Source organism: Gnatocerus cornutus, unplaced genomic scaffold, assembly GCF_029298725.1.
Source record: "Gnatocerus cornutus isolate USDA-ARS CGAHR unplaced genomic scaffold, icGnaCorn1.1 ctg00000222.1, whole genome shotgun sequence".
Taxonomy (NCBI): domain Eukaryota; kingdom Metazoa; phylum Arthropoda; class Insecta; order Coleoptera; family Tenebrionidae; genus Gnatocerus; species Gnatocerus cornutus.
The window spans coordinates 49,024-54,784 of record NW_028275543.1 but is presented as its reverse complement, the minus strand read 5'-3'; the positions used below and the strand labels follow the sequence as shown (position 1 = coordinate 54,784).

Below are 5,761 nucleotides of genomic sequence, written 5' to 3'. Positions count from 1 at the left end.
CTGGATGTTCGACGGTGGTCCGTCTGATTTTCCCTTTATTTTCGTAAAATTGACGAGAATTTCGCCGTCAAAACTGTTTTCGGTGATGTTTCGATGATGGGATTTCGTCGTGTGAGGTAATTTTTGAGGAAAAAATGTCGATTTTGCGAAAAAAGTCGTTCGAAAAGTCCGTTCGTCGTACAAATTCGTTTCTCATGGTCGAGTCCGAAATTGACATCGTTTTTTTTCCGACCTGTTCGTCAAGATCGTTTTCAAAAATCAACTCCTACGAAAGGCGAAGGTTTTATCTTCGTTCTTGAAAAAATTCGACCTTCTCGGACGTCATCTTCGACCGTTTGTGAATTTTTTTCCTACACTCTGCAGGTTCGTCGGTCGTCGCTCCGATCCGTGCTGCGTCTCTTTGCGAGGCGATTTTCGAAAAGATCGCACGTACTTTTCGACCGATTCGTTCGTGAAACTTGTAGAGGATGCTTCCAAGTTTGTCTGGTCGAAAGCGGAACTTTCCTGTTATTCGTGGAAAACGCGTAACGTCGGCGTCGAACTTGGATGTCATCTCCTTGTTTCGGAGGGTCTTTGTTCGAGTCGACGTTCGATCGGTCCTTGTTCGCTTTTGGAGGTCGGCTGGTCGTCCGGGAAAACTTGAGGTTATTCAGGAGGCCATCGCCGACCGAATCGCTCATGTTCCCGCACCCGGAGGCGGTGATCTTCGCGTAAAGAGAACGATGCCATCACGCGAAAGCTGTATTCGAGGCCCACTGAATTTTCTAACTCGACGAGAAGGCTCTCGTTTAGTCCGCGGTCCGCGCGTTTTCGAACGCGCCAACACTTTGACTTTGGCGCCCAATTCGTTCTGTAAAGTTCATTCGTTCTTTCACCGAAGAATAAGCCTACCTATAATAAAAAGAAAAAAACGCGCGCGCGATAGACGAAAATATGGCCGACGTAGAAAATCAAGCAGCTTCGACGGTCGCCGGTGCCACTTCCGGCTCCTCACCGGTGAAGAAGGAGAAGAAGCCCAAAAATCCGAGAAGCAAACCTTCTCATCCGCCCACTTCGGAGATGGTCACCAACGCCATCAAAGGCTTGAAGGAACGCGGCGGTTCTTCGTTGCAGGCGATCAAGAAATATGTCGCGGCCAACTACAAAGTCGACGCGGAAAAATTTGCGCCTTTCATCAAGAAGTACCTTAAGGGCGCCGTCGCATCCGGTTCGTTGGTCCAAACCAAAGGAAAAGGAGCTTCCGGTTCGTTCAAGTTGGCTTCTGCCGTCACCGGTGCAGCTAAGGCTCCGTCCGCCACGAAAAAGAGATCTGCCGCTGCGACCGCGTCGTCATCGGCGAAATCCAAGAAGACGGGCGTTGCTAAACGTTCCGTCGCGTCAGCGCCGACGTCCGCCGAAAAAGGATCCGCCTCAAAAGCCGGTAAGAAGGCCGCCCCCGCCGCTTCGGCCAAGTCTAAGAAAACTGCCGCCGAAAAGAAGAGCGTCGCCGTATCGAAGGCTAGAAAGGCTGCGTCCGCTCCCGAAAAGAAAGCCAGCGCCGCCTCCAGATCGCCCGTCAAACCCAAGACGCCATCGAAAGCGAAGAAATCCAACAAGGCCGGTCCAACCAAGAAACCGAAAGCGCCGAAACCGAAAACGGCCAAAGCCGTCACCGTCAAAGCGAAAAAAACCGCTTCACCCAAGAGAAAGAAGTGAAAAGTCGACGACGATGATTTAATTTTTTCAACGACGACGACGTCCTGGTGGTTTCGGGAACGTGCTCCGATCGTATATATCGACGTAGGGGCACCATCGATACAAATAAATGGCCCTTTTCAGGGCCACAATTATTTTCAAGAAACGAACGAAAGATTCGCTTGGACAATGCACATTCTGTTGAGGAGATACATACTTTCATTTGATTTTCTTGTCTATTCATTTGACTGTCGAAACAGTGTTATTACAAAGAATGATAAACTTTATTATATAATAATGTTTCAAATAGTCTCAGTTAAAAGAAAATTTAATGTGAAAGAAAAAAGCAAAAGTTTATCGTTTTATGTAAGTACGAATTTTGTGAATAAATCACATAACCTAACTTTTTTTTTTTTTTTTTTTTTTTTCAATCTCAAAAAGTTGCATGCGCGAACGATAAATTTTCAATTCGTTGGAAAATAATTGTGGTTCTGAAAAGAACCGATTTTTTTTTTCTTCTTTTAACACCTTCGAAGATGAAGAATTTGTTAATTCTAGATGGTCGGATCGGATGGATGGATGGATGGATGGAGGAAATTTAAGCCCTCTCGCCACGAATGCGTCTCGCCAATTGGATGTCTTTCGGCATGATGGTGACACGTTTGGCGTGGATGGCGCACAAGTTGGTGTCTTCGAAGAGGCCGACGAGATAAGCCTCGCTGGCTTCTTGAAGTGCCATCACGGCCGAACTTTGGAAACGGAGATCGGTCTTGAAATCTTGGGCGATCTCTCGGACGAGACGTTGGAAAGGCAGCTTGCGGATCAAAAGTTCAGTGCTCTTTTGATAACGACGAATCTCACGAAGGGCGACCGTACCGGGCCTGTAACGGTGAGGTTTCTTGACACCTCCGGTGGCGGGAGCGCTTTTTCTGGCCGCCTTCGTGGCCAACTGTTTTCTAGGTGCCTTGCCACCGGTAGATTTACGAGCCGTCTGTTTAGTTCTCGCCATCTCGGATATCGGATGAATCAAATGAAAAGAATTAACGTAGGTAGTGGCTTGCTTGCTTGCTTCGACCGAACGACCGACCGTACGTACGAACGTTCGAAAGTCAACTGAAAATTTTCGTCGCGCCAACGGCCGTTTTATAAACTCGATGAGTCATACGGCGACGCCATTGGTGGATTCGTTTTTAACGCGAGGTGAAGCTGCCGTAACTTATAAATAGTCCCGCGGAATGAAATTTTGACGTTAGTTCCATAACGAACTTGGTCGAAGCTACGTCGTTTTGTACGAAGAATTTCCTAATTTTATCAAGATGACCGGTCGTGGTAAAGGTGGCAAAGGATTGGGAAAAGGTGGCGCCAAACGTCATCGCAAAGTTCTACGCGATAACATCCAAGGTATAACGAAACCGGCGATCAGAAGATTGGCTCGTCGTGGTGGTGTGAAACGTATTTCCGGTCTCATCTACGAAGAAACCAGAGGTGTGTTGAAGGTCTTCCTCGAGAACGTCATCCGTGACGCCGTAACTTACACCGAACACGCAAAACGTAAGACCGTCACCGCCATGGACGTCGTCTACGCCCTGAAACGTCAAGGTCGTACCCTTTACGGTTTCGGCGGTTAATTTTATCATTTTATGACGTGTATCCGCATCCTCAGAGGAATAACAACAAACCCCCCGCAGGCAAGCAAACAAACAAACAAAAAAAAACGGTTCTTTTCAGAACCACAAAATAAATCAAACGAATTAAATATGTTGCTCAATTGTGTGTTTGTCTTCAAATCGAAATGAAAATCGTACGGAGTGAGTGATCATTTTAATTTGTGATCCAGGCGGCGACTTTGACAATTTTGACAGCAGTTTTAGGTTAGAATGACCATCGTTAAAAGAACGTTTTTGCCACGAAGAGTATATTTGAGGTTATGTCCAATATGGGGTAGAGTTACTCTCCTCAGACGTGACTTGAAACAAAATCTCATAGCAAATAAAACGATTGATTGTAGTATTACGGCTCACCGCTGACGACTGCTGCTGCAAGAAATTATCGAGACGGAGAGCACGTATAGGCGACCGGTGTGTGTGTGTATGTTCTTAACAGATTAATGTGCGAAATGTGAAGAAATTTACGACGAATCGGAATGTTTCTTGAATTAGATAATCAATAAATTATTATAGATAGAGTTGTCGAGTTCGTGCTTTAGTCGGGCATTGAATTTTTCTAAAAATTACGATGAAAAGTCGTAAAAATCATCTTTCTTGGTTGAATGTAATCGAAAATCTTCCGTTCAGTCTACGCTCGTATAATGAATTAATTGATCGGTTTAACTTTAAAATATCTAAAAGACTTTTTAACATGATTCTCATAGGTTGTTGTATTTTGGCGAAAAAATCAATTCGTTCGAGTTGAATTTTTGGCCCTGAGAAGGGCCGATGTGAAGATGGTTTTTATAAAAGTTTTTGTTTTTCGTTCGAGATGACGGCGGCGAAGAATTAAATTTAAGGCTTCTTTTCGGTCTTCTTGGGCAACAACACCGCCTGGATGTTGGGCAAGACACCGCCTTGGGCGATGGTAACGCCGGAAAGGAGCTTGTTTAACTCCTCGTCGTTCCTTATAGCCAATTGAAGATGTCTCGGAATGATACGGGTTTTCTTGTTATCTCTGGCGGCGTTTCCTGCCAATTCGAGAACTTCGGCGGCTAGATATTCCATTACGGCCGCCAAATAAACGGGAGCACCTGCACCCACTCTTTCGGCGTAGTTTCCTTTACGCAGAAGACGATGAATTCTGCCGACGGGAAACTGAAGTCCGGCACGACTGGAACGAGACTTCGCCTTTCCCTTCACTTTACCTCCTTTTCCTCTTCCGGACATGTTGTTATACGATATAAACAGCAAAACACCTACTGCGACTGACACGAAGCGCACTGACAAACGTACGGCTTGAAATAAATGCCGAACGCGGCGAAGGCTAGAAATTTATATGGTCGGTACAGCGCCATCTCGTTAGGGCAATGGTCGAACGACGAACTAAGGCGGAGCGCCTGTTTGTCGCTCGCTCGTTATAAATAGAGGGATTTTAGGTGTGCGGCGTTTTAGATCGAGTATACTCGTCGTAACGTGCACGTCGTGTCTGTCTCGTTTTCTGTTTTTAAACGTTTTTTTAACTCGACGACTAGAAGAGAATGCCACCCAAGACCAGCGGTAAGGCGGCCAAGAAGGCCGGAAAAGCTCAAAAGAACATCTCGAAGAGCGACAAGAAAAAGAAGCGCAGGAGGAAGGAGAGTTACGCCATCTACATTTACAAGGTGTTGAAGCAGGTCCATCCCGATACCGGTATCTCCAGCAAGGCTATGTCTATCATGAACAGTTTCGTGAACGACATCTTCGAACGTATAGCTGCTGAAGCCAGTCGCCTCGCTCATTACAACAAACGTTCGACCATAACCAGCAGGGAGATCCAGACGGCGGTGCGTCTTCTTTTGCCCGGTGAATTGGCGAAGCACGCCGTTTCTGAAGGAACCAAGGCCGTCACCAAATACACCAGTTCAAAATAAATCCTCCTCGAGCAGCTTGGAAGTTGGTTGGAAAAAAAAGAAAAAAAATCGGTTCTTTTCAGAACCACAAATTCAACTCGAACGAATTAAAAATTTTCGTCTTCATACTATATAAGTTCATGAGAGAAAATATAAATAGTGAAAAATATATTTAAAAAAAGTTTGACATCAGAAATGTTAATAAAAAAAGAAAAGAGTAGAGACAACGGCACGCGGTGTTCCCAAGCGGTCACCCATCCAAGTACTGACCGCGCCCGACGTTGCTTGACTTCGGTGATCGGACGAGAACCGGTAGTTTTCAACGTGGTATGGTCGTTGCCTGGTAAAATTTTCCAAGATGGTACGTTGACGATTTTTTGTGATTGTTCGATCGTTTGGATGTGACATTTTTCGATGGTACACATGTCAGAAAATGTACAAGATTTAAAAGAAGAAAAAAAAAAAATTTTTTTTTGCGAGTCGTTTTTTAGTTTTTTTTTTGCGACAAAATGACGAAAAAAAAAAACTCGTATGAGGCGTTAAATTAAA

At 45.1% G+C, this 5,761-nt stretch overlaps 1 non-coding gene across 1 annotated transcript; it reads right to left on the bottom strand.

Annotated features, from left to right (window-relative positions):
- Positions 1–5,433: 5,433 nt before the first annotated feature.
- LOC148165754 (5S ribosomal RNA) lies at positions 5,434–5,553 on the bottom strand. Its single transcript, XR_015771208.1, has one exon. It is a non-coding gene; the product is annotated as a 5S ribosomal RNA (ribosomal RNA).
- Positions 5,554–5,761: the final 208 nt, after the last annotated feature.